The sequence below is a fragment of the Melozone crissalis genome, unplaced genomic scaffold (genome assembly GCF_028551555.1).
Source record: "Melozone crissalis strain CALT ecotype California unplaced genomic scaffold, PUWL_Pcris_2 ptg000006l_1, whole genome shotgun sequence".
In the NCBI taxonomy this organism is placed as follows: domain Eukaryota; kingdom Metazoa; phylum Chordata; class Aves; order Passeriformes; family Passerellidae; genus Melozone; species Melozone crissalis.
Window position 1 is genome coordinate 21,317,417 of NW_026535784.1, and position 15,071 is coordinate 21,332,487.

The window sequence follows — 15,071 nt, forward strand, 5'->3', positions numbered from 1 at the left end:
CAGCTCAACTATCCCAAGAAAATCACCACAGATGCCAATTACACATGCCATCAACAGACAGGCAAAAATGGTGTCAAAACACCATCCTAGCTGCAAGTCTGGATTGTGACCCAGGCCGGGGCTGGTTCCTGGAAGCCTCTGCCAGTAACAAGTCATCTTCCTCAAGCAAACCAGACCTAAAAAGCAGGGATATATGAGCTAGAGTAAGGAGGATCCTTTAACTTAAATGGGACAGTCTTTGGTGCCAGGAAGTCATGAGGGTGTCCTGATGCTTATTGGTTCATAGCTTACAACATTGATAATTTCAGTCAGAATTTTTCCATAAAGGAAAAAATCTTGTAAAACTGCCACTGTGTTTCTTCTCTGTGTTAGGTTATATCATCACTTAACAAGGCTCCCCATCTGCCTTCATCGTTTCAGTATCATATAAATGGCAAATAAATAATTCCAACAGTGAATAAATGTTGAAAGCTCTTCCTCTTAGTTTCAGTGATATCAAGGGCGGTCTTTGGAAGAGCATTTAGATTTGGAAAAGCTGCTAAATAAAGCAAAAACACACGGGCTCTTTATGTGAATTTTAATGGAAAGCATCAAACCAAAAAGTCAGCAAATTAACACACAAATCAAGCTGACACCACTCAGTGGGCCAGAGGGCTGACAAAAGGCTTCCACGGTTAGCCCACATAGGCTAAAACAGCAACCATGGCCATGTGTGTTTTTAGACTAAACACTGGAGCTTTCAGTCTTGTTTTATTTCTTTTAAAGCTGTGTCAGGCAGATTTACACGGTGATTTGAAAATGTCAGTCCATGATGCCTTGCAGCATACCTTTGATAATGACTGCATTACTACCCAGAGCAGTGCTAATATATTGTAGCATATTCAAAATCTGATAACTTGCTTCAATTGAGAAAACGTGCAGTTGCCAGCCCTTCCTTCATATGAATCAGGAAAATAGGAGGACTTTCAAGACTTCTGATTTCAATTTAAAAAAAAAAATTCAAGAGTTTTGTTCCACATTGTTCCTTGTGAAAGCGAATCCAGATGAAGCACTGGATCAGTTTGAGAGCCATTCAGCACCATTTCAGATAAACAATCAAATTCTTTCCCACCCTCAGAATACCACCAAAAGAAAGTCCAACACATATGTAAGTACAAGGAAAATCCTGACCTTAGCAAGTCATTAACAAAACTTATACTGGCATTAAGGAGTGCAGCATCTCATCTGTGATATTTACAATACCCCTAGAACCACTCAGATCCAGGATTTGAGAGTTCCAGCCAACTTCTACACAGCCATCTCCCTGGACAGCTGGCTGATAAATACAGTTCCAGTATTCTACTATTCCAGTAGCTGAGGAAAGGAATTTGGGAAAGTAATTGGTGGTAATCAGCAATTAGATGACTTTTCCTGAGACCTAAATCCTCATCATCTTCCCGGCTGCTTGCTCACAGAGGGAGATTTCAGCACAACAGACTACTGCTAATCTTATTTCAACCCTACCAGCCCTTTGGGTTTTTCAAGTCCCTCTGTTGTTTCAAATTGTTTTATTGCAATGTTGCAGATGGGTCGTAAGAAATCAAGAGGAGATCTATTTCAACCACATCATGTCTTAACTGTCATTTTGTTCTCTTAAAGCATATTTCAAGGTTCACAGGCAGAACATGGCAACTACTGGCAAAAGGACTTTAGTGCAAGTGTCTTGTCCTGCTCTCTTCTTCCTGCTCCATCACATTCATACACCTCTCCAAACTCTAGATCCATGCAGAGTCACAAGTCTGTGTGGGCATCAAAGCCTGACTGTGAGAAATACGTTATGCTGACAAAGCACTTGATAATTTTTAAATTCCTGAATGAGAAAAGGAAAATCTTGATCTCAACCACTGTTAGGATTTAAAAATACTGATAACCTTTTTGAATAAATGCCAGGAATTCCATATTGTCTAAGAAATAACCTTTGCCATTAACAGTTATCAAGCAGAATGTGTGAAACAGGTATATTTGTCCCAAACTCAGTCAACTACATCCCAATACAGGACTTGAAAAAATGACGTCTACTGAAAGCAATATTAAAACAAAACAAAAACCAACCACACACACACACACAAACAACTACAAACCTCAAGAATAACAACAACACCACCACAAATCACCCCAACACTTTGAAGCCTCAAGCCTCTTCACAAGTATAAGAGAGAGGATAAAATCAGTAAGGTAGTCACTGGGAAGTATCACAGAGAAACCCAAAACTTAACAGAATATAGGAGGATGGGAAGCAGGTAAGAAAAACCGATTAATGATATGTGGAAACTACTTCAGATAAAAAACAACAAATGGCTAGTTTGGCACAATTAACATATTTGTGCACTAAAGAAATTATCTTGGGAAACAGAATGAAATAATAGGGTAGGATATGAGAATGGATATTACAGAAGTAACAGAAACATGACAGGCTAGTGACCAATCTCACTACTGAGGGACCTGTCCTATGCAAAAAACACTGAACATCAGTGTGATGAAGCAGTCCTGTGTTTAAGGGCTCTGATGAATGGAAGATAAAAAGTAAGACATAGCAGAGACTAGACTAGCCCAGGAAAAGAGAAAACTAACATTTGTGTCAAACAAATGATGAAATTAGCTACATTACTTAGCTGATATCAGGACAAATGTCCAAAAAAAAAAAAATCTTGCATCACATGTAAAAATGGGATAAAATGCAAAGTACATTTATCAAAGAACATCATGTCAAATTGAGATGTAACCAACCAACAAATTAATTACAATACAAATGGATCTAACATAGCATTAATTGTGCCCTAACCATATTTGAGTGGGAATAGAATGGGATTACAAGAATTGTAAGATACCTAAGAAACACCCAAAAACAGATGGCAGGTAATATGCAATAGAAAAGTACTAGTATATAAAAAGAAAAGATAAAATAAGAGTGCTCTGTGTGATTGTACATATTTATAGTACAAATTTTGGTAATAAATGGTGCCAAAACAGGTGCTGTCAGAAGCTGGTGGAACATCATTAATATGGAGAAAGAGCAGCCAGCAGATCTGGATTGCTTTGAGTATTGGACAAATGTAAGTAGGATGAAATTTATCAGTATAAAAATGATGCATGTTGGGGTTAGGGTAGAGCTATAAATGCAGAGTTAAAACCTGGAAATGACAAAAGAAGGAAATAATGTCTAGGTTTGTTCATTGTAAATGAGCAGGTACAATTCCTTTCAAGTGATACAGTTGTAGTAAAAACAGAGGCCATAGAATGCTTCAATATCTAGAGGCCATAGAAATGTCTCAATACAAAGTCTCTCCCTCCAGGAATCTCCTCTATGCAGCTCAAATCACTCCCATTCCTGGAAGTTTAACTCAAAACTGTGTTGCATGCACAGAGAGGACACTATAACAATTAGGATGACAGAGAACTAAAGTTAGGAAAGCAAAACAGAAATGTCTGGCTTTCCCTGTATCAGCTGGAAAAAAAAAATGAGGCCTCTTTGAATACATAAAAGATATTTACATGAAAGCTAAATACTGGTACTACAACCAACAGGGATAAATAATACATGAATATATTTACGCACAACATTAAGAAACATCACTGTATCAATCAGTCTTCCAGTAGTGGAGGGAAACAAATATAACTTGCTCTAAGGTGAGTTTTGATGAGTGTCTAATGAGCAGCTGCATAAATGATCACAGTCTTAATTCAATATAAATGGACCCTTTCAATCCTTTATTCCTATGGTAATTAATTTGTAAAAACACTGGCTGAATTCCACCTCCAACTTTCAAGAATTTAGAGCAGATCCCAAAAGAACTGCAGAACAATTTACTTACTTCTCAATTACAGAAGGTGCTGCTTGGTTTTGTTTTTATTTTTATTAATAATTAATTGAATAAATAATTTTTTGCTAAATATGAAAACAGCAGCACTGAATATCAACATTTTCAGTGTTTTACCACATCAAATATATGCAGTTCATAATACATGTACAAGTGATGTCACGCACAATTAGTCTGAAGGGAAGTAGTATTTCTGTTACTGGCAAAGCAGATCACTCAACATAGACATACTGTAGCAGAAATTACCAGCAAGTGATGTTAAAGGTCCGTCAAAAATCTGGGTTTGAGTAGTAAAAGTAGGCTGAGTGGAACAGAAAGACTTTCACCTTAACAGTTAAACAAAAACTCAACTGGACAAACCACATTTGTAGACATTAAGACACAATTTACCAGTATGACGTTTTTTCCATTTGAAATTAATGCTGCAGTCTATGTAGTGCAATGCAGGCATTGCTTCAACAATATAACTATTTTTCAAGACGGATTTACTGGTAAAAGTAATTTTTAAAAATTCAGAATCCAAAAGTGCTTATGCATCCAATAAAAATTTATGGATGAACAAGGTGTTTAAAGAGCAAAGGTCAGAATTATCAATGCACTGTTCCAAACATCCAGGCCTTATTTTTTTCATATAACACTTAGTTAATTATCTCCATAGGGACAAGGAAACAAGTAAAGAGGAAAGTACATTTTGAGACCAACTGAGTAAATCCGTGGATGCTCTTCCAAGACTGCAGTAACCGCCAAATACACACAGCTTTTAACTTTGTTCAGTTTTATGCAAGAACACAGAGCTTCACTGGCTGGAATCCTTTTGCTGAGGTCCATTTTCCACTTGAAAGAATGAAGAATAAGAAACAATCCTGGCATGCTTATGCTCACAGACGAGATTTTTCAACTCAGTAGAGGGCTGAAGAAATCCAGATAAATTGTTTTCCTTGTCCACAGTCTAAGCAACATATCTCTCCCAGTAGCAATGCTGGACACTTCAGAGGAATGTAGAAAGCTCTTGTACTCCACAAAGCCTACTAGGCAACTGTGCTGCTAAGGGAGCTGGATATTTGACAGAGTCAAGAAATTGAGCAGGGCAGATGTTGCCCCTTATGTCTCCTTGTTAGTCTAATTTCCAGATGCTGTTATTGACTCAAAATACTTTTGTACTTCATGGGAAGCTTCAATAACAATCTTTAAAAACAAGTGCCAGGAAAATAATTCAATCTCAACTTTTGTTTAGCGTACTTCAAAAGTCATCCAGCCTTTAAACTGTTAACAAAGAAAAGAAGAACATCAACTAATCCCTCGCTCTTTGGAGAGAAGGAAAGTAGGCCAGTACGGGATGCTGTTTGGCTGGCTTCTCCAGAATAAGGATCTGAAGAGCTCTAAACCTTACAGCAGACTGAAAACAGATGTCTCAGGCTTATTTCTAACAGCACACGCTCATCTCCTGCAAGTGTGAGTCCATCTGTCCTGGGGTTTATGGTCACTTGTAGGCCTCTCCCTTTTTTTGTAGCAGAAACACCAGTACCCAGATAACCCCATGGTCACAGGTGTGAGTACAAAGAGCAAGTCCCCACTAGAGCAATGCCAGGATAAGTCCCCTTTGGGAGTCTGAGCAGTTCCTGAAGTACATCCCAAAGTACACTGCCACAAGGCAGGGGCAGGCTCCTGCTGCCTGCCCCCACAGCACTGTGCCATCAAGGAAGAACTGTGATCAGCCCTTACTGACTCCCATTCCTCTTGCCACCTTAACAACATCTGCAGAACACAGGCATTGGAGGTCAGCCACTCTGCCCTGTCTGTCATAGACTTTCTAGTATATCTCAAGACCGTGAGGGAGGCAGAGCCTGCCATATCTCACACCTGAAGGTGTGTATTGCAGTGGCTTTCATGGAGCCACATACAATGGTGACAACTATGCTAATGTTTAGCAAATTCTGGAATAGAGGCATATACCAGAACAAAAAAAGCTGAACTGTATTTACTACTCAGCTAGCATTTGCCATGTGAGCTTGAACATCTACACCCAACTTGGCTTCAGTCCCATCAGCTGTAGCATTGAGTTAAGTTATCCCAAAAGCAGTTTATTCTCTATCTCTAGATGTGTATGGTGTCATTAAATCCTTGTTTTAACAGTGTTCCTATAGAGCCCAATTATATATGGCCCAAGCCATGCTTGCTGCTTTAGCTTTCTCTCCTAATAAGCCTTAATCTTTTATTACGAAATGGAAGCCACACTTAAATATGAGTTCCATTGACTATTCTTTTGAAATTCTTTTACATGCCTTAAAACAAATAAAACCTAATCAATTACATGGGACAAATATAACTAAAGCACTCTAATACGATCATCAAGATTTTTGGATCTAAGCATCTAAATCCAGATGTGTAAATATGACCCTAGTTATGACTTATGACTCCTAGACCATCTACAGTTTCATGTTTTCAAATACATCCTGAAGGCTTTGACAAATATATAGGTTAGGTGTTTCAACATGACTTGAAAATTTTTTCTTTTCTGTTCTTCAGAACTTTGTTTTTAAATGTTCTGGCCCTTCAAATGATTGTTTCTTTCTCTGCGTACTCTACCATTCAGTTTTCCCTCTTCTGATTGTTAAGTCAGTATGCACAGAAAAGTAACAATCATATCTAGCTAGTGCCTACAATACACTCTGATTGCCCTTCTAAATATTAAAGCAAATTTAAAGAAAAGAGAACCCCGTGAATAAACAGGTGAGATCTTGTCTTCCAGAATTAAGCTTCCCAGGGGTTATCATCAATATTAAACTTCCAATTTAATACTGGCATACCAGAGTTTACCAAATACTCCTCAAAATCCTAAGTAAATATGCATAGGGGTGGATTTTATTACTTAGTTTTTACCACTTCCACCAAGTTAATAAATACAGAATGCCAGGCCAACTCCCAAACAGACAGTCTCCAGCCCTTAAAACTCAGTAACCCCTGGAAACAGTAATTCACTGTTTCTGCGAAAGGACTTGAAATCTACAAATTTGGCTGAATCATATCCAGAACACTTTAAACTTCTCACAGAAATGAATCAACTTGTTTGTCTTAAAAATAACATTCCCAAGGGAATGTCAGGTGGCTTGTGCATGTCCTCATTTAGCCCTACGACATATGTTCTCAGACACTGAAGCACTTCATTGTGTTCTTGGCACACTGCCCCAGAGAGAAGGAGGTCATTGTTCTTCTTTGGTACACTATTCACAGAACTTATTATTTCTCTTATGATTTCTGGAAGACTTCTGCAGCTGAGAATATCCTAACAATCATTTTGGGTGGTAGCAATTAAACAGGGATGGAAAACATGATGATGTATGAGTATGTACATATGTAATTCACCACGTCTCTGGTGTAACGAGTCATCCTTTGTGAGACTGAATGAAGAGGCTTACACAATTATACTTGGGCAAAAAAAGTGTTGGGCAACCCACAGAGTTGTACTGAATTGCCATGTTCCACCTCCAGTTTTACGCTTACAGATGTTGCAAGCAAATCAGCAACCTATTTTATCTTTGGTTTAAACCCTTTGGCACACAGTCTTTTTGGTGACACTTTGGTCACTTTGGACACTTCTATATCACTTTCAGTCACTTTGTTTGTTCTCCCTTCTTTTTTAACATAAGTAAATTCTAAAGTTCTTTCTGTGATTGTCAGACACAGAAAGCACATTACTTAGTGCTGATACCCACAACAATGTTCCATCAAAGTGCAGGTGCCATGTGTTCCCACTGTATGCCAGAATCAGCATCTCCCAACCCACACTCATCAAGTCTTCCTTGTGTAAAACACAGTCCTTGTGGCTGATGCACCCTACAAAATGAAGATATCACAGCACACATTACAGCAAGTTCTATCTTATTTTCAACCAGGCTACTTCCCCACAGATATAAGAGAACAGCAATTGCAGTGGATTTCATTTTCTGAACTTGAAGTATTTTATTTTTTACCCAGATACAAAGAGGCTTAAGGGACCTGCTCCTGTATCTTTAGCCACATCTTGATTGTCACAAAAGGACAGTTTACTGTATAGTGGCAATTTTTTTTTAAAAAAAACAACCTTCAAATTCAAATATCAAAATATTTAGTTTCAAGACTGAGATGATACAATAGAACTCAGTATCAGCAAAAAATAAAGAAAGCTTAGCGAGTAAAAAAAGTTTGGTGTTTATCTGAAAAAACCCACCAAATAAATTTTAGCAGAGAACAGAAGATGGTAATACAATGACTTCTTTTCAGGAAGTTGCATCAGCATTCATAACTGATACTTTACAAATTTATGTGTGTGTGTGTCTAGATATTTCTTTTCTTTTTAATTAGCTTATTTCTACAGAGAAGAACTTTTGATCTAGTTATATCAGAACTGACTCAAAAATGCTCAAAACCTAGAAGCATTTCAACGTTTTCTGGACAATTTGTTTTGTTTGGTATAAAATTGTTTGTTTAGAGACGTAAGAAACTGACTTGCTATCACTACAGATTCCAGAAAATGAACGAGTAAAGTTAGTTGTGAAATCTCTCAAAACAATACCAGTTGCCAGTATATGTGCAAGTAAATGCTATTTAAATTTTTAAGCCTTTCACTCAAAATAACTTTCTCTTGATTTAAACAGTATAAAAAAATTAGTAACAACATGGATTTTCATTAAACCTTTGCTTCAAAACTTCACAAATCTTTATCTGCACATCAATGTTTACTCCCAACTATCATGAACATCACTGAAATTGTCTAGAGAAAGCCACATTAACATAGGATTTTCCTTATACTTTTATTAAGACAAAAAGACTTCATATTGAAGTTTATATAAGCTTTGCAGCATGACATTGGAAAATAATACAAATAATGAAATTAGATATTTATAGAACTTCTGCAAGGCCAACACTTGTGTTTACTTTTAAATTTTTAAGAATTGTCTTCAATTCTAATCACAACCAGACACAGAAGGAGACTTGGCCCCATGTTTATATTTCTGTGTTTTGGTTTATTTTCTACCAAAAAAAGTTTATATAAAAATAATGAAAAAATTAAAACTTTATCCAAAAAAATCAAGGATCATGGAAAGACTAATGTCACACCAGTCTCTTCTTAAAAGTAACAGTAAGGTTTGCCAAATAGTCCTGCACCCATGTGCCAACTACAATTTAATCAAAGAAAACATACTACCAACATATTTTTCTGTTTCCCATTGCTACACAGGGTTCTGCGTTTCACTTCCATCTGCTAAATGTTTCACAGCAGTGAAGTGCAAAGTAGATGAGGTATGAGACACAAATACAATAAGCTTCACAATTTTATTAGGGCTTGAACCATTACTGATATTGTACCACAAGAAACTATTTAGCATGCAGTACATTATTCACAGAACAATGAGCGAAATTGAGACAAAAATACCTTTACTAATATTTTGAAAACTAACTTAAATTATTTTTGCAAGAATATGAAGTCTCAGAATTAGAAATAAAGTAAAAAAAAAAATTCAACAAGAACTTAGTGTAAAATGTGATATTTACTACTTCAGAATGAGCTGACATTTTTCTTTAAACTTAAATCAAGAATGAGGACTCCCAATATTACATTTCTTTTTTTAAGGTAAATTCACACAACCCATAATTAAGTAGTCATAAAACAATCAAACAAAAAACCCTAACTCAAATCAACCCACAACACTCAAAACAAATTTGAGGAACACTTGATCTGCTAAACAAGTACAGCTAAAAGTCATTTACAGTCACCTGCAGAGACTACTTTCCTAAAATATGGAGGGAGAAATTTTGCCTCCAAATAAAATCCTTGTAAGAGAGAGGCTACAGAATGTTCCCCAAGATTTTTTTTTTAAATTTCAATACTATTCTGGGTAGTTGCAGTTTTGGATTAAAACATTTCTGCTTACCTATTCTGCTTAAAATTTATTTTTGCTATGACTGCACTTCACATTATCAATCTCAGTCTCCTTCTATAACCACAACATGCTTTCTTGAAGTATAGGGCAGGACTTAACTCCCAGGGCCCCTTCCAAACCCATTTTCAAAAGTTGTGGCTGTTGCTGCAGTAGCAGAAGCCAGTGGGATTGCACATTCCAAACCCCTCTTTTCATCTCTACATTCAGATGAGGATTTGGTACTCCAAGGTACTTTTTCTTCAGACAGGATGTATAAATGACGCAGATGTTCAAGGATCCATTTTTAACAGTCTTCTCACCTCAAGTGGATTTGAGTGTGTACATTTCCCGGAAAAAAAAATCCTGTACTTTGAAGGTCATATTGATAATCTGCCGTTAAAGATAATACAAATCAGTGAACAAGTAACAGGCAGACGAAGTTTTGTTTTAATTTTCCCAATTCGTAAAGGAACATAATCTACTGAAAGACAATTCAGTAGACAAAAGAGGGAGGGGAGCAAGGAAAGGTAAGAGACAAAGGAAAAAATTGATAAGTTGTTAAAAAAAGAAAATCAGAAAGAATAATTGATTGAATCAGCTGAGCAGCTACAAGATTGACAGAGCTGGATGAGAAGAAGCTACCTACAGCTGCCTTTTTAATTTTAGACTTTACTTCTTCCTCATGAAATACACTGTACTGCTCTGCTGGTTGAGAGTTCCTCCACTATAGTCAAATAGTGGATCTGTGACCTAGGTCCTTTGAAACTCAGGATTAAATGTGTCTGTCCAGTTGAACATGAATCAGCCATGTGTCCTTGCACCAATTAAAGTGACTCATGTACTAGGTGGCATCAGAACAAATGCAACTGGCAGGCAGAGGGAAGTGGTCATAAATCTCTATTTTGTACTTGAGAGACAGCATCTGAAATATGAAGTTTTGGGCTCCACAGTACAAGACACACTAGAGTAGGTTCAGAGAAGGGGCACTACAATAATTTAGGCTAGAGAAAATGATGCACAGGTAAAGGCTAAGGGAGATGTGCTTGCTTAATCTCAAGATATGAAAGCAGCAACAGGTGTTACTGTCTTCATGGATGTGATGAATGATTATAGAGAAGTCTGAATCAGACATCTTGGAGCTGCAGAGTGAGAGGACAAGAGGCCATGGTCACACACTGCAGCATGTGAACAATCAAGCTGTTCAGAAAAGCTGTTCATTTTCTCCACAAGGGTGGTTAAGACCAGTGCAGAGTAACCAGACAGGCTGTGGAATTTAGTGGCCAGCGCTCAACCCACCATACTAATATTCAAAATCCAGCTGAACAAGGGGTACAGTCTATCTAGCCTAACTCTTAAGCTGTCCTTGATTTGAGTAGCAGGTTGGACTACAACTTCAGAGATCCCTTCCAATACAAGATTATTTTATAGCTCATCCCTACTTGTTGATATCCCTCATTCTGTGCTATGATGGAAGCAGTTATCAAAAAAGGCAAAATTCCTGCCAGACCTTATCAATCAACTTTGTATCATGTAATTCTTCCTCTGGAATGCCCTTGATAAGAAAGGATAAATAGCTGTGCTCTCAAAATAAGCTTTCTGCCACTGCCTTATCTTCTTTACCACCAAGCTTCTGCCACACAGTTGCCTCCACACCAACAGCTGTTCCCAAGCCCAATAAGAGCTCAATTCAATCTTCAACCTGCATAGGATTCACAGCAAAAACATAAATATTTGCTCCTCATAAATCACATGATTCTTTCAAATACAGGAACCTGTATGTGCTAGACAGGAAAAAAGGGCTGGATAAGTTGCAAATATGCATATGGATGTCTCTTTCCATGTAGTTCCAGTTATTTTGAGGTGTGCTTGTTTTTTCTTTTGAGTAACTATTTTAAGCTCTCAAAGATGCTATTCTGAGTATCAGCAGGTGGGAGTGAAAAGAAAATGAACAGGTACAATATCCAGTTTGAAAGAAGTATAATGACTAGCACAAAGATGGATTCTCAGCTGGTGATGCTCCTAAACAACACTACATGCTAATGCAGTGTCACTTACTGATGAAAACTAAACTTCTGCTCATGAATGTCTCTCCATCTCAGCTACTGTGTCACATCTCCTGAAAAACAGAGAACTTTGTTGGTAGGAATATGAGGATCCTTCATCTTTTCTGTTACATCTAGTGAGTTACAGAAATTTGAAAAGTTTAGCTGTTTAAGATACTCTTAAGCATGTTTAAGCATACTCTCTGCACATGTGGAGCTCGGAACATTTCTGTCCTAAACTGGCAAACCCAGATCACTGTCAGAGGATGGGATCTATTTAGTTAGTTAGGTGAACCCTCAACAGGGTTGAAGCCCCGAACTTCAGCCTGTTGTAACAATGCAAAGTGAAATAGCCATAATATCAATGTCTTTCTACAATTCTCAATGTGGTAAATACTGTTCAGAAACTACCTTCATCAACAGTACCAGGGAAAGCCTGGTATTATCCCCACAATACTCAAAGTACATTCCCCTGGAAATGCAAAGGCCTATACAGAAGCCTCCCAAATAGGAACATTTCCAAATTTTACAGAAACTTGACTTCAAAGTCTTCAAAAACTTTTAGCACACTGAGAAGCAAAAAGCCTTCCTGCCTCCAGGGGTGAATGATGCAACAAAACATCTGCTATATTGACCATCACTGAGGTTGGGAACATTTGCTTCAGGTCAAGACTACATTTTTAGCTGCACTACAGGGAAAAACCAGGAACTCACTATTGCAATACGCTGGAAAAAAAATACGCTTGGCTAGAAAGTCCCTCACTGCAGGACTTCTGTTACTTTTAAAGAGACAAAGAGCAGACTAATTGAAGTTAAGAATTGTCTGTTCAGGATCCAGGCTGTACAATGGAAGGAATTCAGGTCTGAGAAAAGCAGCATTCCCCCTCTCCTTGGAAAAATTTCCTGAGAAGATCAGGGAGCCCTTGAAGAGGCAGTGTGAGACCCACTATTAGACATTTGGGACACCTCAGGCTAAGCCAGGCCAGTTACAATCGAGTTGGTAGAAGAAGCCACTCACTTCATGAGGCTGCCTGGAGGAGAACTTTGGTTGCTGCCTTACTGATCCTGCTACTTGTTCTCCCAAAGGATTTGGAGACCAGGTAAACAGGCATCAGAGAAACATAACAAGCATCCCAAGAACCAGTCTATAATACCATATCTTCTCTGCAAAATGAGGAGTCATAGTGTCTCCAAACCCAGGTGAAATCCAGGTACCCATCACTTACAGAGACATGCTGCAGAATGGATTCAAATACCCACAGACCACACTGAGCTCTGCTTCTTTCTACTCCCTTGCAAGGACTTCAGACTTAGGCTGGTGATGTCTCACTACTTGTCTCCATCACAAAATTGTCCTAATCATTGGATTTTAGATAACCGAGATCAGACTTGCTTGATCTGGAAAGATAGATATATATATATATACATATATATATGTATATGTACTTACCCACCTTATTAGCTCATCATCTTGGCTGGTAGCTTTTATCCTTAAAATTTATTCCAGAAATTTAGAGTATTGAATATTGGTTTTGATATTCAATATTTTATTGAATATTTTTATATTGGTCTCATAAACAACAAATAGCATGTTAAACACTGTTGCAGTCCAATGCAACTCTTCATTAAAAAGAAAATAATGTACATTTTATATGCTTTATGCTTTTTAAAGTATTGATCTACTGTATTGATCTTGTCCATTTTAAGCTACTGCTATAAACTCAAAATATTATTTCGTATTGTCACACTGGAATGTCAGCATCTTCCTATTTCCATCCAAACAAATAATTCAATTCAACCCATATAAACCACCCCATCTGAAAAAGTTACAGCACTCTTTTTTTACTTCACAAAGACTAAGGCTTTGCTAATTTTATAGTGAGTGTGATTTTTAAAACTGTGTACAATTCAAATGGAAAGAAACCAAATGGCTTTCCTCTCGCTAACAGGGGCTTGTGGAACAGCACACTGCACTTTGTTTCTGTTACTGTACCAGTGTTTCAACTTTCACCAGTCTCCATGCCAGCAAAAAGACACAATAAAGGAATTCAGATTCAGTCAAGGTTTACTGTGTTCTTTTCAAACAGAAGAGTACGGGTGCTGCTAAAGCCACAGAAGAACATTTGTAGCAAAGGTTTTACCACTGCCAAATACTATGCTAATAGTAAAGCTTTCAAGGAGAGAGTCAGGGCCAGCCATGCTCAGAGGATGATTAAGATATGCATCAGACTAATGAAGAATGGAGCAGGAAATTCAGGAATGGAAAAAGCAGCAATCTCTCTGCTGCTCCAGAGCAGCTTCCTTACAGTCACTTACCAAGGAGTGGGCAGAAGTAATCCCTTTCCAGTATTTACAATTTCACTCAAATTTAGCACAATGCTATAAATCTTGCCCAAAAGCTATTAAGACAATATTTTCTTCCAAAGAGCTTTTCAAAGGGATATTTAATTCTTTAAATAAAATATGTTTTAAATGCGAGGATTTTTATTATGTCAAAATAATTTACACCTATGTGTTTACAGCTACACAAGAGGATATCTGACCAGAATTTGGCAAGTATTTACCAGCCCTCATCTGGGTACGTAACACACAAATGCAAATACCTCAGAGGAAAAATGGAGCTGATGTATTTCTTTAAAAGTGTTGTTTGTTGGCTTTTGGGTTTTTCGAAGTGTGTGTATATAGATTGACATGAAATATTTTAATGCCTCTTTATTTAAATTACATCTAGAAAGGACAACTTCACCTATTTACATGCAAACAAATACTTCAGACATCCCCATTACCACCTCCCTTGATACAACTAAAACAATGAATATGCAAATCAAGAACACCTGAAAGCAGAGCTCCAATCTACCCAGCTCAAAAAACGTAATCATAATTGTTGCATCCTTTATTTCTCTTTTTTCTCCTTCATCAGATCTCTTCTCCTCTCTTCTTGCTGATCTCAATGGAAAAATATGGAATTCCCAGTGGCCTACAGACATTTGAATGTGCTGGAGAGAAGACATGTGTCCCCTTCTACAGTTTTCTTACTCTCCTTCATCTCAGGAGGAGGAAGACACATTCAGCACATACCAGAAAGCAAAAGCTTGAGCTGTGTGTCCTCCCAGAGCTGTCATTGCTCCTGCCACATGGAGGAGGCAGAGAAAAATGAAAGCTGGGCATCAGGCACATCCCTTGCAGGGGAAAACTGGAAGCACATGAGCAGAGCAATAAGCAGCCTTTCAAAGCTCAGAGAACAACAGAATTTCTTTTCCTTTCACTGAAAA

The 15,071-nt window shown here is 37.6% G+C and overlaps 1 protein-coding gene across 1 annotated transcript in view; it reads right to left on the bottom strand.

Annotated features, from left to right (window-relative positions):
• SCFD2 (sec1 family domain containing 2) overlaps positions 1 to 15,071 on the bottom strand; it is a 328,968-nt gene that overhangs the window by 280,624 nt on the left and 33,273 nt on the right. The gene's annotated exons all lie outside the window — the stretch shown is intronic.